The following is an 18,551-nucleotide window of genomic DNA, read 5'->3' on the forward strand; positions in this document are numbered from 1 at the left end:
TCGTGATCCTGTCTGTGATATAAAAAGAAAAAAATAATAAACACAGAATTGAAAACTCTTAGAGAGTCTAAAACTGTAAACAGAGAAATGGACAAATAATCACTGTAGTATAAAATGGAGTGGACACTGCCATTTATATACTTATATAATAATACATTAAATGTTAAATTATTTTTCAAGTGGAGTGTATCTCTCATTTACTTTATGTCATAAAGTTTTCAGGACATTAGGAATTTGCTTAGACACTAAAACTTTGTATAAAACTTTTATAAAGTTATTGAATCAAAGAGTGAATACAATCAGGCATTTTTACCTCTGTTTCCATTCGCTGGCAATATGCAGAAACCAGCGCTAATAGTGTTTATTTCCTTATGCTATATAACACATGCTTTATGAAATGGAAGATTAGACTCCTTAGGAAATGAACTATGGCACTCAAGGTCTGCCACCTGCCTCCGCACCTTCTCCAGCCTCCTGTGCTCCCCGCCAGCACCGTGATCAGGAAGGCTCTTGTCCTCTCTACCTGGTTTGTCCTGGCTGTAATGTTCCCTGCATTACCTCCACACATTGACATTGACTCAGACACAGACATGTTCAGTAACTTAGAGTCACTAAAGCCAACAACCACTGACTCAGAGTCAATCACTGGCCTAGACTTTATTGGTGATGCAGAATCGACCACCAACGTATATTTGGAGAATACACAGGTTTTCATATTGACTACTGATATGAAATCAAACACCTGCAGATTTGTGGAAGAAGCCACTGAGGAGGCCACAGCAAATGTCACTCATGATTATTAAGAAGAGCCCAGCATCCCTGTGGAAAGCCACGAGTTCATCTTAGCACTTGTTTAAAATGAAGCAGATTTTCCACTCGCTGTCATCTTTACTCTGTTAACCACAACTTTTTAAGAAGCCTCTAAGCTTCTGAACATGCCTACTCTTCCATTATAGGAGACTAAAGAATTGTAAAAAACTAGAGAGACATAGGACGTACCCAGGTGAGGATACACAGAGTGGAGTATCATCCACAGGCAGAAGAGATGTATCTCTTAACCATGTCCCATTTAATATTTAATAAATGTTCATTTGAAAATTTAAAAAAAGAAAATGAACTATGGATATGTATGTTTTTAAAATCTATGAGTCTGACTTACTTGACAAATACGGCACAAAGAAAAAAAGTCAGTCCTAGTGACCTCTAGAAAATAGCGCACTGAGATATAAAATGCCAGTGAAATGAACATTTTGCCTTTAATAATGATGCCACAACCCTGTTTTAATAAATACTGTTCTATTACAAGTATTTAAAAATCATGCATCAAAATACAGGATTGCAACATGAAAACAATGTGTCACATATTTAAAAGCATTGCTCGTATCCGGAAACTATTGGAAATCAAACAAGAAATACACATACTCATGAAGTACTTGAAAATAGAATTAATATTTTGAAGAAGCTATATATTTAAGCCTTAAGTAACATCAGTACTGAGTAGTTAACAGTTAGCATGAACAAAGTCTTACCAGTAAAGCAGATAGGTGTTATTTTACAACATTTATAGATAGAAGGAAAATAGTGATCAGTTGTATGTCAGACTTCTCTAGATTCCCAGGAAATAAATGTTGCTGAGATAATAAGTCTAGTCATAAGTGTCTCCACTAAAAACCATATTTTATACCACAGAACATTTTTTAAAAAACATCTTTTAGGTAGATTCCCTCACAGTTTTGACAACAAAATAGTGTGAACTCTAAGGATCTGTTTTATTATGTCATGTTATACAAAACCATTTCTACATGTGAAAACACAAGAGCAGTTAGTTATCTCTGGCCGTAGAAAAGTGTTAGAAATTCAACTGTTGTATGTGTTACCATTTTTGTGGATTTTTTTTAAAACTACAACTGGAGAAAAATCAATGGCTGTATCTAACACCTAGTTCAGCAATTTTCTTTGATCTCTGTTCTTTTGATTTCTTGATACTCCACTGCAAGCCTACAGCTGATGGAAGTCATCTCTTTTTATGCTGGAAGTTAAAAAAAAAACACCTAAAATGGCCACTGGAATGGCTTTATGAAGGAGCGGGTTTAGCACAGCCCCACAGAAGGACAGAACTCCTGAGATCATGCGTTGACCCTGATTAGTAGCACTGATGAGGTTTCACTTGCAGAATCTGAACAGGGCTGAGCATATCACATCGGAACTGGAACACAGACATCTCAGTGCATCAAAGGCTGGAGGTGTACTTTTATTGCACCTTTACTGCCCCGAGAACCATCTTTCCTGATTTTATTTTTAGCTGTGTGTCTGAATTGGCAGGAGCATTACTTGATTGATGGTACTGCAAAAAAAGACGACAATGCCACCTACTAACTTAATTTATTCTGCCAGACCTGAGAGTAAAGGGAATGCTGGCAAGCAGGAGATGGTGGGACCTGATTTTCTGCTTACTAAAACTCAGTTATAGCAATAGTATTCTTTATTATGATAAAAGAATATTGTCAGGCAAGGCTTCAAAAGTTTGTTGTTACATCTTTATACTTCAAGTGCTGTCTAAGAAAACAGCGAATGAAAAGGGAATGTGCAGAATCCGAAGAAAGAAGGTCAAATATTCTCCGAGGATTTTTTCTCCTTGATGCCTCAGTCTAGAGAACGATAACAGTGCCAGACTGACCAATCACTCCTGTTTTGCAATGTTAAACATATATATAATTTACTCAAATCTATATTCTATGCTTGAAGTTTCCTTTTTTTGTTCTTGTGACTCCATCAACCTAACACATTATGTATGGAAGGCTGTCCTTTAGGGAAGGTCTCTAATTGCTCATTTCTCCTTAATATTCTATGGATCTTGGCACTCAACAAAGGGTCTCTCTTTTGTCTTTTCTCATCTTACTTTTTAATATGTCTATTTTCAACCATGTTGTCCGAAAGCGTCTTTTCGACTAATATAGCTTTTTACTAAATGACCTTGAAATGTGGTTTTGAGTATTTCTCTATCATTTCAAATCTGAGATTCACTTTTTGCACACTATCTTCTGACCTTAAACATAAAAAATAACCTCAAAAAAGTGATTTCCTTAAAGATTTGCACTCCACAAAAAGTATGCCCTCCACCAAGTAAACAGATACACCTTTGTGTATATAAAAACAACTTTTTTTTGTTACCAGGGTCATTTGTCATACTCCATATTCCGTACACTGCTAGAAAATAATTTATTTCCTTGAAATAGAATAAAATCTGGTTTTAAGTCACTTAATAGCTTAAAAATAAGCCAGCAAAAGTTCTGGTGAAATTCTGATTTCAGACTGTAATGTTAAAAAAACAAGTAAATATGAACTATTTCTCTTGTTACAAATAACACCCAGAAATATATCAATAACACTTTTAATATAACACAGCGAGTAAAAGACAGTTAAGTAACTTTTATTGGAGATATTAAAAGTTAATTTTCATTACTTGATTTTATACTTTAAATCTGTAAAGTCTATGGTCATTTAAACTACTTTTTAGACTACTGAGGTGTTCTCGTACTCTCTCATGTAAATCTAAATTTAAGCAATTTTTCAAAAAAAATTAGTTACCTGAAATAAAAGCTAGGAGTCGTGTGAATCTTTATGGAAGCACTTTTATTTACTCAACAAGCTGTAAATGATTCTATTTGAACTGTTATAGTCCATCAATAAATATATATTCAGAATACAAAATGTATCCACTAAATTTCTGCATTTAAAAAATTTTATGAAATATTGTAATTGAACATGCCCAATAGCTATTTTTCAAAGCTTTAATATCTTAGTTTTTTAAGAGTATTTTTCCAACAAAAAAAGTAAATAAAGCATTAGTCTAATAACAAGATAATCACTCAATAAATTGTATATAAATCAAAGCAATTTTGCAGACCAAAGCTTCTGAAACAATGACACTAAGCTATATGTCTCCTGTGTAGCATTTATGATCAAATTAAGTCTTCTAGAATCTAGGATTATAAAAAGTGAGGGCTGGTATGATTTAGTAAGCCTGAACAGTATTGCATGGAGATTATGCTAGGCACAAAGTATGGTGAAAAGAGTACTAGACGAAATCAGAAGCCTACAGTTTTTTCTCCCAGGTCTGTTACAATCCAGCTCAGTTATTTTAGGCAGGTGAATTAGTCCTTCTAGATCCCACTTGCTTTACCTTTATAATAAGTAGCTAGCTAGCCTCTTTCCAGCTCTGAACTTCTACAGGTCCACCGTAATTCCGCATGAGACAACATAAGATATAATGTTAACACTCAACTTTTGTGGATGACGTTAACCCAGAAATCAGAGTCTCTCAAATATAATATTTATGATTTTGAGGGGATATAGATAGGCCATTCTTAAGGGGAAGGAATACATATTGCACATGGTTCTAAAAAATGTCAAACAGATAACAAGACTAGCCACAGTTTAGATGATGTGGCTTCATCCAATTAAATTCTACAGTATATTTTTTATTACTTTGACCTCCATGATGATGTTTTAAGCTCTGTAAATTATTGACTGGTTTTAAGCGAAGTGTGCAGCTCCACATAAACTGATTAAGGAATCAAAGTCCCCACAAGAGAGCCTTACAATGAGGCTCCCTCACCATTTCTACATTAGCTCCTAATGTGTTCTTACCACTAGAGTCTCAGTACTCAATATCACAGTTTCCTTCCTTCCAAATACCTCAAGTTAATTAACCAAATTCTACCTGTCTACTTTCTAGTTCTGCCATGCTGGCATCATAGGACAGTGTAATTTATACAAATAACCAGAGTTGGCAATAACCACATATATAGTTTTCTCTTGTGGAATGCTCAGTTATGTACCTGATATATATATGCACACACATATACATGCACCTGATATATATACACATATATACATACATATACATACTTGTGACATGCATTCACATACATACATTATATATGTGTATATATAAACATATATATATACATATACATTCATATATACTTGCTATCACATCATGAAATATTTATTTCTTGTAGTTACCAATTATTCTAATTTTTGGCTACCAATACCAAACCTATAAGAATATTTCTCCCCATAAGTCATTAAACCTTAGTACAGACCAATTTGGCTCTTTAGTTAACTGACGTCAAGATATGTGGGGATATGTCAGTCAATGGAGCATTGTAGAGGAGCCTCTAGACAGATAGAAAACAATCGAAGAGGCCTGGGTACCTAGAGAGTAAGCAAGAAGGGCAATCATAGACACAGAAACAAATTAGAAAAGAGAGGTGGAAGATATTAATAACAAATTTGATTTACATCACAACGATTTTGTCCTCAAACAGACATTCTGTATTGGTTCGAAAGCCAGAGCTCTAAAGTCAATCTACCTGGTTCAAATTCAGCCTTGACTACGTGGTTAATGTGTAGATTAACTGGATTAATGGCCTCGATTCTTCGTGCTTCCTTATATGCATGTCCTTTGCCAAGTGATGCTCAAGCTCTCTACAGCTTGGTTCACAAATTCTTTGCTTCCCCTTTAGCCTCAGCTACCATTTCCTCACTTGTACTCTGCAATCTAATTATGTAGAACTTGTGAGTCTATACATATGATGTTCCATAGTTCACATCTGCCTGTCCACTGTCCAAGATACCCTTCTACACTTTGTGGGATGAGTGCTTTTTCTACCTTTCAGACTCTGCTCAAGACGTAACTGTTTGTAAGTCCTTTCCAGATCTTTGCCCTACCCTTCCCCAACTACGATTAGCTGTAACATCCAATCACACTTTTATATTCCTTCATGAGCATTTATTTTTCTATTTTTATTTATTTGTATACACTCATATCTCCCCTATAAAACTATGAACACCTAGTGTGATTGATTCTTGACTTTGTATTCCTAGCACTTAGCAGAGCATCTGAGACGAAATAAGATTTCTAACTGATGAATGGCTGAATGAACAAACAAACCACTCACATTATTACTTCATGGTTATGGTCTTATATTTCTATTTGGTTATTTTACAAATATACAGTTATGCCCCAATTAAAAGTAGCACAGTATAGTTGAAAGAATATGGTCTTTGAAGCTGAATGGACCTCGGGTTCTGAACTTGATTCTGCCATTTATTAAGTATGTGAGCTTTGACAAACTACTTGACCTACATGAACTTGCATCCTTATCTCTGAAGTAGGAAGACTAACCCTGCACAGGGTTGTTAAAAGGAGTAAATAAAATAATATACACAAGATGCATAGCACACATAGCTAACCTTCTTCACCTCTCTTTCTACTCTTCTCAAGTGATAATAAGTTCCAAATTTATATGTAGCTAACGTGTATTGAGCATATGTCAGGCACTGCGTTAGTTTTGTAGGCATTATTTCAATTCTAACAACTCATTGAGAAAATATTCCAACTGTCCTTATTTACATTTGAAGAAACTGGGGCTCAGAAGAGTAGAATAAATTGCTCCATTTTGCACAGCTTTGTAAGTGGTAGAAAGAGATGTGAGTCTTGATCCCCCTGATTCTCCTCCCAGATGCCTGACCACAACTTTTTCATGCCACTCAAAGAAGACACAGCCTAAGCCTTTTTTTTTAAATATCAGAGCTGTTTCATAAACATAGTAAGAATTCAACAAATCTCTGTGAAACTGAAAAATAAAAGTACATAGATTATAATAGAGGCTAAATATCAATGTTTATATTTTTGGTAATATATTTTACCATAGTCCAATATTTGAATATCCAGAGTGCTGGAATAAACAGATTTTATGGCATTTACATAAAATAAAAGTGCTAGCCCTTTCACCAAAGGAACTTACATGTTGTTATATTCAGAGATAAAATTTAGCACTGAAGTTTTAAATTACAGTAGAACATTTAAACTTTAATTTTAAATTACTTTAAAGATGTCTTGTGCCTGACAAGATAACAATTCCCATTTTCTTCTGTTGGATGTTTACATTTCCTGACATGTCTGAGGTTGGAAAAAGAGTAAAAGAATTTTTCCAAATGGCTTTTGTTCTCTCTTTTCCTACTTTTCTTTACACTCCTGTGCTCCCAGTTTGTTACTATCTTGGCAATTTTGATACACTTAACGGCAGAAAATGCCAAAAATGGTCAGAAAACACAAAGGAGGCCATTTTTTCCCTGTGTCTTAGAAACAGATAGTCCCAGATAACTCAGAGAGAATTTGAAATGGAAATCTATCCATACACTCAAGTTTATAAAAAAGGTACAAATATTAAATGAAAACTATATTTTTAATATACGCATACTATATAGAAAGATGCCATTGATTTTTGATCTTTAAAACTATTTGAATCATGAACAAAGGCTATGAACTAGTAGTTCACAAAAGTAAAAATACGGCTGATTAAAAAATAAATAGTAAAAAATAAATCCCAATAGTAATCAAGAATGAAAAGTAAGATGAGATGTTTATTGCAAATCAAAATTAAATTTTAAAAATTATGATACTAAATATTAGTGAAGGCACTATGAAATAGGCATTCACAAATTGCTAGAGATTGCATAAATTGATAGAACCACTTGAGCTATAATCTGGCAGCTATCTTAAATGGTTAATATTATTGTATCCAACAATTCCATTTATGATTAGGTTACTTACATTAATAATAACAGGCAAAAAGGGAAAATAATCCCATATTCAACAATAGAAGTATGGTTAAGTAAGCTGTAGCCAGTTGATGGAATATTATGTGGCTGTAAAATTTATGGTTATAAACTTATGTATAACATGGACAAATGCTTAGGCTTGACCAAGGATCAGCAACCTTTTTCTGTAAAGGTGAGTCAGGTAATAAATACTCTATTTGTGCAGGCCATACATTCTCTATTGCAACTACTAAACTCTGCTGCTGTAGCCTCCAAAACTGCCATAGACAACATGTAAATGAATTAGTATGGTCGTGTTCCAAATAAAATTGTATCTATGAACACTGAAATTTGAATTTCACATAATTTTCACAAAATGAAATATTATTCTTCTTTTGTACTTTTTTCAACCATTTAAAAATGTGAAAACCATTCTTAGCTCCCAGCCTATGCAAAAACAGGTAGCAAAGTAGATCTGACTCACAGGCTGTGCTTTGCTTACCTCTGAGCTAGACCACGTAAGTAAAAAGGCAATGTGCAAAATTACATGATATTTGTTTTGAGGTATTGGAATCATTTAATTTTTTTCCCTAAAGTTCAGTGTTTTCCAATTACCTACAATAATATGCCTTATTTTTATAACTGAAGACCCTTTATTTAAAAAAACTAATTTTATATATAGTGTAACCTGTATTTTAGTATAGTTATGACTTGAACTATGTGGTCAAAATGAAAATGTAATTGGTTTGTTAAAGGTCTCAGAGGGTAGGTCTTTTACCAAGTGTTTTGTAAGTTTTGTAAAGATTTTAATTTAGCTAAGAATACATTCTTATTTCAACATTTGTGGTTATCAAACTCATATTCACAATCTGACATTAAGAAATCACATACACAAATAATTACAAGGAGTAACTTGGACCTCTGCTCTGCACAAATGCAACTCCTTTCCTAGAGTGGCTACTTACAACTTGTGTGCCTTCATTTTAGCCCATATAGCACTTTCAGCTGCCAAATTACAACTTCTGTGGTCAAAATGTACACATGTCACACTCCCTCTGGGAACTATTAGGCAAAAGTTTTCTGACCACTTTTTCATTACTGAAGAATTTCTTCTTAAAGTTATAAACATTTTTTATTAAATGTCAAAAATTTAGTAATAATCTGGAATCTATAAACTTAGGCCTTTCAGCAGTATGTTTTTCTCTGAGTGAAATTACTAACAATACACTCAGGTAAAGAGGAACAGAAGAAGGAAAGAATCATCTAAAATTTAACGTTGCTTGAAAGAGAAGACTTTCTTAAATCTTACTAACACTCTAAGTACCTGTCAGACACATATCTCAACAAAATTAGCAAAAAAAATCTTAAAATTTGAAACCGTTTTCCCATGCCCCTTCCTTCCACCACTGTTTTAAATCATGTTCCCTCATTATTCCACAACATCACATCTAAAATCCCTAGCAATTCTTACAAGTTGTTACAAATAGTCTTTATTTCCCCACTGACCATCCAAGGTATACGTCTTATATGCCTTAGGGCTGTTGACTCATTGACCAATGCTACCACTGGGCCTTTATGGAGGGACTGGTTATCTTCTGTTAAAAAAATGTGGTCTCTCTATTGCTCATTGAGAGAGGGGCACTTCAGATGTAAGTCAAATCATGTGGTCTGGGGTTCACATCAGTGGAATGCCTTCAAATCACGGCAAGTTTTTGAGCGTACTTGGGAGTACGCTCCAAAACAAATCAATTAGCAGGCAATGACGCTTCCTTTACATGATAGGCAAAAATGTTATTTCTGATAGAACCAGGCCATTTTCAGTTGTCTCAACCCAAATTCATCTCTAGGGAGAAAATCTTATAGAACTGTGAGAATAATGCAGCGACCACAAAATTCCAAAATAATATACCTATAAATTAAATTTCAGGAATCTATTCCTCACATGCTCAATTTCATATGATATATTTTCCCAATGGTTGCATATGTATAAAACATTTATAAACCTACATCCACCATTAGTATCCTAAAGTAGCTTTATTCATCAATTCTTTCAATAGAGATATATCAAGTACCTACAATGTGCCAGATATGGTTCCAGGTACCAGGATACAGCAGTGAATTACGCACAAAAACATTCTCTGCCCTTGGGGAGCTCACACTATCCCTAACTATCTGCACTGTAAGCCAGTTCTCCTTAAACTGGAATTTGCTGAAATAGTATGTAACCACAGAACTGCTATTTTCGTAGTGTTACATTTTACTGTACAGTGGCACTGAGTTCACCAGCTTCATTGTTCTGTGGTTACAGACAAGGTCCCAATACAGACAAGGTCACTGGTTATTCCCTGAGCTATTCACACAGACCTCAAGTACCCTCGCTGGGTGTCTGCAATCCCTCCACCAGGTCCTGCCTCCAAAGTATTAGAGGGCTCCCTGTGCCATATGGGTGACAGTTCTACAAAGAACTGACCACATGCCCACCTTCCCCTCCCTGTCACCTGAAAACTGTGGCAACTGTGACTAGACTCCAGGGTCACATAATATCTGTCATAAAACATTTCTTTCAGCTTCCACCTATAGATATCTTTTTTCTAAGTGTCCAGATACCAGTCCCTAGGCCTGCATAGAGGAGAAACATTAGGCTGTTCTCTCCATTCCACATCTGCCCACAAAATCTCTACCAGTCCTTCAACAATCGCCAAAGCCCTTATTCAAATTAACTCCCCCAAATCCTGCACACCGACTTTTCAAAAAACCTACACTTGTTTGCAATGAAGTTCAGACAGAGTACGATATCTGCAAAATAATGATTTTGACATAGGTTTTAAAGCTCTTTACTTAAATTCTTTCCTCAGTTATTTAAATGGTCCTTCACTTTCTCTAGCCTAAATGCAGTTTTAATTTTTGTAAACAAACCATTCCCTCAGACTTATCTCTATTTCTTATTTTTCTTTATTGTATATTTGCTTATTATTTGAGAATATTCAAATTTGCTATTGAAGACAGGAAAAATTGGATAGAGGCTCATAATACGTGTTAAGCATAAAGAATGAATCAGCCAGAAGTCTATGAGACATAGGAAGAATCTACATGTTAAGAATAGATAATAAGTTAGCACCCTGAAAGACAGGTCACTTATAGATAGAAAGAGATGGAAAGACCATATCATAAGTAGAGATATGCCACCTCTAGGCTAATGTCATCCTTAAACTGGACACGGAACTGCAGATAAAACCCATAGCTGTTGAGCAGCATAAGTAGAAAGCTTATAGCTACTGGCCAGCAGTATTTGTCCCGCATCTCTCTTCAAAGACAAGTATGGCTAAGTGGCCCAAGGCACCTAGTCTCCCAAGCCTCTTTTTTCAAACCTCCATGCTGGTCCTCCTAACCTCACAAAGAATGCAGAAGGCTGATGCAGCCCAGAAAGACAAGTCACCTGAACACTGCACATCCAAGGAGTCAGGTAGTATGGCCCCCTCTGCTGGCTCCCTACCATATCCTTTCTGCTTCTCCCTGTATGTTTCAAATTGATATGATAAACCATATGACTTGAGAACGTATCTTAATTTGGTCTGTGAAACCTTCTGTTGTGACCTCTGGAATAACCTGCCTGGTCGTGTCCTTGGAGGCCACTACTGCATGAAGGAAATTTTCCATAAAACACCTTGCTCCCTGGTACTAATCGAAATGCCGATCCAGAAGCACGTCCTGCTTTCTTCTATCTCAGAGTCTCTGTTTCACGCTGTTCTTTCTATTTAAAAGGAGGCTTCTCTGTCAAGTTTTTATAATTTTTCAAGACTCACTTTTCCCCAAACTTCCCCTGCCATCTTATCACTTCACATTTGGGTTAGATGCCGCTTCTCTATGTTATCATAACACCCCACACATATTTTTATAATAGCACAATATCACAACCTGCTATTTGCTTAAACCTGTGCTATTCAATATGGTAGCCGCTAGTCACATGTAATCTTTTAATTTTAAATTAATTAAAATTTAATTTAATGTAAAATTAAAACTTAAAATTCAGCAGGGACACCCAAAGCAAATAGTCTCAACTTTTCTCTATCAAATGTACCACGCAAACATTAAATAAATTTCTGGGATTTTCCTTTTTTTAAAAACCTAAAACGTAGTTCCTCAGTTGTACCAGCCACACTCTTAAGTGCTCAACAGACATATTTCCGTCATTACAGCAAGTTCTAATGGACAGTGCTAGCTTTCATTTTCTATAATTCTAACTTTCTCCAATTCTTCCTTTCTAGAGTGGCTAGAGTTTTAGAAGAGTTCCTTTCTGTGTTTATCTTTCTTGACCTTCTGGTGAGTGTCATTATGGCATTTTACTTAGGCCACTCTGAAAAAGAAAGAAAGAAGCCTGTAACAAAAGATAAGAGGAAAGTTACCTTGGCAAGTGTCCATTCTCGAGACACCCAGGTAGGAATCCGAGCTCCCTTAAGCTAGATTTTCTGTATCAGAGAAAAATGCATTGCTTATTCTACTACTTTAATTTTCAATTTTGTACTCTCTTGAGGAAAAGATTCTATTGTAAGCTAAATTTGGAGGCAATCTAATTGTTTGATGTAAACCTTCAAAGTTGCCTTCGAGTTGAATGTCTATCTGCTTGGGCAGAAAAGGGGAAAAGAGGGAATTTACATTCACTTTGCTAAACATTAGCATCTTTTGTTCAATCATTTGAATGCAGGACAGTTAGGGGGAAACAGCTTAGAGAACAAGAGTTGACATATACAGTGTAAAATCTTTTAAGGTGCTTGGATGCAATGAGGGAGAAAGCGAGACGGAACCATAGCTTCCTAACTGTGCTCTAGTCTGCAGGAACTTTGTGACAGGTCTCTGTCTCTCAGCTACACTTGACTGGCTTTTGCTGACATTCAGCTGTCAGACAGCAACCCTTTACCAGGCCCCTAACATGCTCCACAGCTTCACCCAATTAACTCGCTTTCACTTGACATGGCAGCAAAAAGCTTCATAATAGGTGGTCAAGGTGCATGGTGTCTGCCTGCCCTCGAACTGCTCACACACGGCAAGATGTTTAAGTACTTTCTGCCTGTGTGCTCACAACTAGTATGACTACAATTTAGTCATTCCATGTATTGAATTGGACAGGAATCTAGGAAATATTATAGTGATGCATTAAGCTGCTCAAAAACAGACTTCTACATGACTAAAGTTAAATTTTAAATCAGTTCTTTAAGCCCTTCTGAGATTTGATTTTTAGACTATCAAAAATTAATATCAACTAGCAATCAATTTATAGTTATTTTTACTCTAAATTTTTAATAATAATACTGTATAATTCTTTAATAATAATACTATATTAAGATGATCTGGTATTCTAAATTTTTAATAATAATACTGTATAATTCTCTAATAATAATACTATATAAAGATGACCTGGCATAAAAAAAAGACCATTTGACAACTAAGGACAGAAAGGTCTAGGTATAATTCAAGAGTATGAAATTCAGCCTTTGTTCCTAAAAATTCATTTTTTGACAAACTTGACATTTTTCTGTAAATCTTTGTCATGCTACTTAGTTTTCAGATGAAATATACTTGAAAATACATATGGCTAAAAAATAAAAATTTTTATACTTATTGAAAATGATCTCTCATTTTTTTTCATCTCCCAATATGTTCAAACTTAAGCATATAATCAGCTTTTACTGATTTGCACTGTATAAATTATGAAAGAAAACAATGTTACATAAACCAAAAAAAGTAATATAAACCATGCTATCTTTGGAAAACTACATTTGTAAAGCTATATAATAAAGATGCCACCAAAAGAGTTACTTTATGATAGATCTCTATTATTAGCAGAACTTTATAGCTATTAGTAAGACAGTGTTATTTCAATTCCAAGGATCCTATCAGTAATCAAAGCTGAAAATCTAATTATAGGAATGAGAAATTCCAGCCTCCCCACCATGAACCAATCCTAGTAGAGATTTAGCACTCCTTTACATCAGACCAAGTAGAGTTTAACCATGCCTTGTCATTCAATATGAGTCTGAGAAGACTCTACACTTTTGAAGTCAGCTCTTCAAGTAGTGATGCTTTTGTAATATGCCTTCAAATTGAAAGAAATCTTTCTCTACCAAAAAAAAAAAAATGCATATCTGTTGTTTTGACTACTGCTCACTTCTTACCAGAAGCTCAAAGCAGGGGTAAATTTTGATAGAATTCCTCGGCAGCTTGGAAACCACCCTGTATCCATTTTATTCATTAAGTCCTGCCAATTTTTTCCATCTATATCTACCTAGAATCTAACCCTTCTCTATCTCCACTTACTACCCTCACACAGATAATTCTCACTTCTCACTTGGACTTCTTTAATATGACTTGTCACAGTTCACTACAAGTTTTCATGTATATGTCTGTCTTCTCACAAAAACTTCCCAGATCCCTGAGAGAAAATCCCTTATCTCATCCTATTAAGGATGTACTATAATGTAATGCTTAAGAATGAGGACTTTGGGTTCACACTACCTAGGTTCAAATCTTGGACTCTACACTTGAGTTTCTTCATCTGCCACATAGTAAGTATTCAATAAATAGCAGTTGTTGTTATTACTCTTACTAGTATTAGTATTCTTACCTGATAAAAAGGACGTAGCATATGGTAGGTACTCCATAAACATTTAAGTAAATGAATAATTAAGTACTTCTTTGATTATTGCTTCATTTCAGATGATGTAAAGAATAAAAATTGCTCATGAAGAGAATTAGTGATGAATTTAAAACTTTGAGTTCTGATAATATCATTTTTATAGAAATAAACAATAATTGAAAATACCTAAATTTGAAAAAAATCAGTAAGAATTTGGGAAGTTTCTTAGACATTTATTTCTGAACAGATAACAGAACCAGCAAAAAAAAAAAAATAAGCCTTTTATTGGTCTAGAGGCATTTTTTATTTACCGTCCTATTTTAAGGATTTGATGGCTTGTTTAATCTAATTCGAGGAAGGTCTCATTATTTACAGAATTGTTAAGGAATGGGAATAAATGGCTTATTTGAAATGAAGGTTCTATTTGGATACTATTTTAAATCTTTTTAATTTCTTTGTTTCCCTGAAAATAGTTTCACATTTTTCTATCCCGAAACTACTGGACATCTTAACCAGACAAGGAATGCGGACTGATAAAATACAGGAGTACTTCCTGAGCTTTAATGCACCCAAAATGACAGGCCATGTTTTGTTATACACTCTTTAAGTAAAGGCAAATCATAAGACAAAATTAAGCTGCACAATTAAAAAAATTACTAGTATTTGGAATATAAACAAAAATTTGCCAAATTTTCAAATTTAATTTCAGTTTATAGCTACCCTGAATAATGCTTTTTATGAGACTAAACCCCATATTAAACTTACCAACTGTATAATTTTCTTAGGGCTGCTGTAACAAATTACCACAAATTGGTGGCTGAAAATAATAAAAGTTTATTTTCTAACAGTTCTATAGGTTAGAAGTCTATAGGTTAGAAATCAAGGCCACCCTGATCCAATATGAACTCATCTTAATTTAACTAATTATTTCTGCAAAGACTCAATTTCCAAAAAAGGTCACATTCTAAGGTTCTGGGTGCCATGAATTTTCCAGAGGATTCTATTCAACTGACTGCATCAACTATTAACAACATAAAAAGGAATGTTTTAGGGTTATTATTCTTATAATTGTGGGCTCAAGACACCTATATAGTTCTACTTCTGACTATTTTAAATAATAGCTTAAATATTAGTTCAGCAAAACCTTGTGGACTTCCTAAGCTCAATTAACTTTTAATGATCATTGTTCATGAACATCACTTCTGGTAAAGGTATACATTTAGTCTTCAAATGTTACTAAGCAAATGAAGCAAATATTTTATGAGACCAAGTTATATCTTAAAGTGAACTAACCTTTTTTTCCTTCATTTCCAATTGCTGAATATTTTACTTTCATTATAAACCAAATGTGTTCAGAAAGTAGGGTATTTTTAAAGTATATTAAACGATGCCATGATAAACATAAACTTTTATCCCAAAATTCTACAAACACCCCATGAAACAAATTTTAATGTCTATGAATGTCAAAGTCTCAGAATTTCTATAATATATGTGTAACTACAATTTTCTAACAAACACATGCAGAAATGGTTTATAACAATAGTGACAAACGTCGCTTGTTGTTCCATTATCCAAATTCATGCTATAGCAATTTCTTGTCTCTACTAAATCCCAAAGTAACTTGATTTGTTAGTATCACTTTTTTCATTTTTTAAATCAACATAATTTTATTATAATAGGATATTATTTATGCAAAAAATGAGGCAGATTAAAATGTTAATTTTACAACCTAAGGAATAAAATCCTGTATTGAGAAAGTATTAAAGTATTAAAATATAAAAGTACTATCTCCCCTTGCCATCATTAAGCAGGCATTTAACAACAGATCTTAAAACCTAACTAAATTACGTTTTAAGACAAAGATATAAAAATGCCCAAAAGAAGGCATTCTAAGGCTAACTACAATGCTCTGCCTGGGATAGAGAGATATTTTGAGGCCTTGGTAGTTCTTTCTTATTTGGAGAACAAGTAAAAATTATAACCTCTGCTTAACTAATTAGAACATAATAGAAATGGCATTAATAATAATAGCAGGGACTTTACAGGTATCCTTTCCTTTGATCTTCCTAGAAGCCTAGAGAGAGGAGCTGCTCTTATTCTCATTTTTACACATGATGAAACTGAAGCATTCTTGAAGGGGCTGTTAATTGAATGAGGATTGCATTGTTAGCAAGAGAGTTGTGAAGCCAGGATTTGAATGATCCCACTCCAAAGCCCACAAACCAGCTACTGTGAAAGGACTCTTGAGTTGGACTGCCTGTGCTCAAATCTTTGCTTTAGCACCTAGCAAGCCACACTGTATGGAGATAATAATAATACTGAAAAAATAACACATACATGTAGGGGTGGTTCTGAGTATTAAACAAGTTAACATGTATTAGGTTCTTAGACTGTTGTCTTACACATGGGAATTACTGGATAAATGTTAGCTAATCTTCCTCCTCCTCTTTTTGCTCTGTATCAATCCCCTGGCTTTAAAACTATATATATATGTATATCTACACACACACACACACACACACACTCACACACACACACACACACACACTCACACACACACACACACACAAAAGCCCTGTTCTGTTTCATGTTCATAGACTGTGCCTTTACCTAGAAGACATTTTCCCTTGGTCACAAGGGGGCATCAGTAAGAAACTGTAGATGATTTAGTCCAAAGAGAACAGTGGTGGCCACAGTGGTTTACAAAGAGCCAGCAGTCTCAGCTCTTTGGCTTACTAGCTGGGTGATACTGCACAAATCGCCTGGCCTTTCTGAATCTCATAAGTAACACCTTTATCACACATGCACACAAAGGTACAAAGTTATATACATGGATGTATTTTGAAAACTGTAAAAAAAAATTACATAAGTAAACAAAATTGTCATCATTAAAAAAAAAAGAAAGAAAGAAACAACTCATAGCCTGACATTAATTGGGTATAGGCCAACAGCATCTTCTTTCTGTTCCCATAGTTAACCCTGACCAAAATTGCTTATTAAAACTCTATCATTTCTTCAAAATCAAGTTCAAATACAAATTACCAAAAAATTCCCTAACCACCTCAGTCCAAATAAATCTATCATTTTAAACTCCATTGAGTATTTACCATCTTATTGCTTTATGTGATTCTGTCCTAATTCACCAACGAGATTATAAATTCCCTCAACTCAGTGACTCATTACACCTTTTTTTTTTTATTCAATCCATGTGCAGATACAACTATCTTTCTTGAATAATATATGGGAAGAGAAGGAGCTCTGAAAGATTATAGAACTCTTGAAAAGGCAACAAAATTCATAGACTCAACAAACTTTGGTTGGATACTTAGTAATGAGTCAGGCACAATGTGGGTGGTAAGGCTATCTTTAAAGATGATTAAACACAATACCTGACTTCTTCAAAACTGTGTGTAGGCCATCAGGTCTTGATCATGATCTAGTTCTAAACATACAGGTCTGGTTTGAATGAGTAGCAGTTATCTGGCATACCCCCTGAGATATTAGTTGATTCTTGGGACCCGATCTTTTTTATCTTTTTTCCTAAACTGCTAAGAACCAAAAAGGAGAGGATTTACCAATGTTTCCAAGATCTCTTCAAAACCAAGGACCACCCTTGGACCAAACTGGAACCTCAGAAGGAGTTAGAGTAGGAATGAAAAGTTTGTAACTTGAAAATAAATTTATATAACACCAAGTGCATAATAAATCTCATCATAAAGGAACATATTTCAATTCTCCTACATGATCTCAAAATAAATATATGACTTTTTAAGTTGGGGTTTATTCATTTAATAAATATTAACTCATTGCTATTACATGCTTAATTAGTATATAATTATTATATAAAAACATGAACAAGCCTGTTTTTTAAACATATAGTGCTCTCAGCATTTACAAAAATAAAAGCAAGCACAATTTCTTAACATCCTCTATATGATGTACTCCATATCCATATGCATCTCAGAAGTTCTGAATTCATAAATAATTGTTCCTCGCACTGATCTAAAAAGATCTTTTTACATTTGCCTTTAAAGGTTTCTGTTCTTCTCATCCTTAAACTGATGAAATTGCCTAACTGCCATCATGCAAATCAATTCTAAGGTCACTGAATTATATGCATCAATGACAACAGTGATGATACTGTTAACAACACTGAGAAACTCACGGGTATTATAGAATCATTACTACGTTGAACTTCATTCCTACCATGAACTTGTAGGAAACAGGAATCTTCAAAGGGAAAACTAACATCAAATAGAGCTGACAAGCCATCCAGCAGTTTAACTCAGGATCCATCTGCATACTCAGT

At 34.4% G+C, this 18,551-nt stretch overlaps 1 protein-coding gene across 1 annotated transcript in view; it reads right to left on the reverse strand.

The window, feature by feature from the left end:
* CCDC171 (coiled-coil domain containing 171) overlaps positions 1 to 18,551 on the reverse strand; it is a 256,342-nt gene that overhangs the window by 2,422 nt on the left and 235,369 nt on the right. The gene's annotated exons all lie outside the window — the stretch shown is intronic.

This window comes from Pteropus alecto, unplaced genomic scaffold (assembly GCF_000325575.1).
Source record: "Pteropus alecto unplaced genomic scaffold, ASM32557v1 scaffold95, whole genome shotgun sequence".
Lineage (NCBI taxonomy): Eukaryota > Metazoa > Chordata > Mammalia > Chiroptera > Pteropodidae > Pteropus > Pteropus alecto.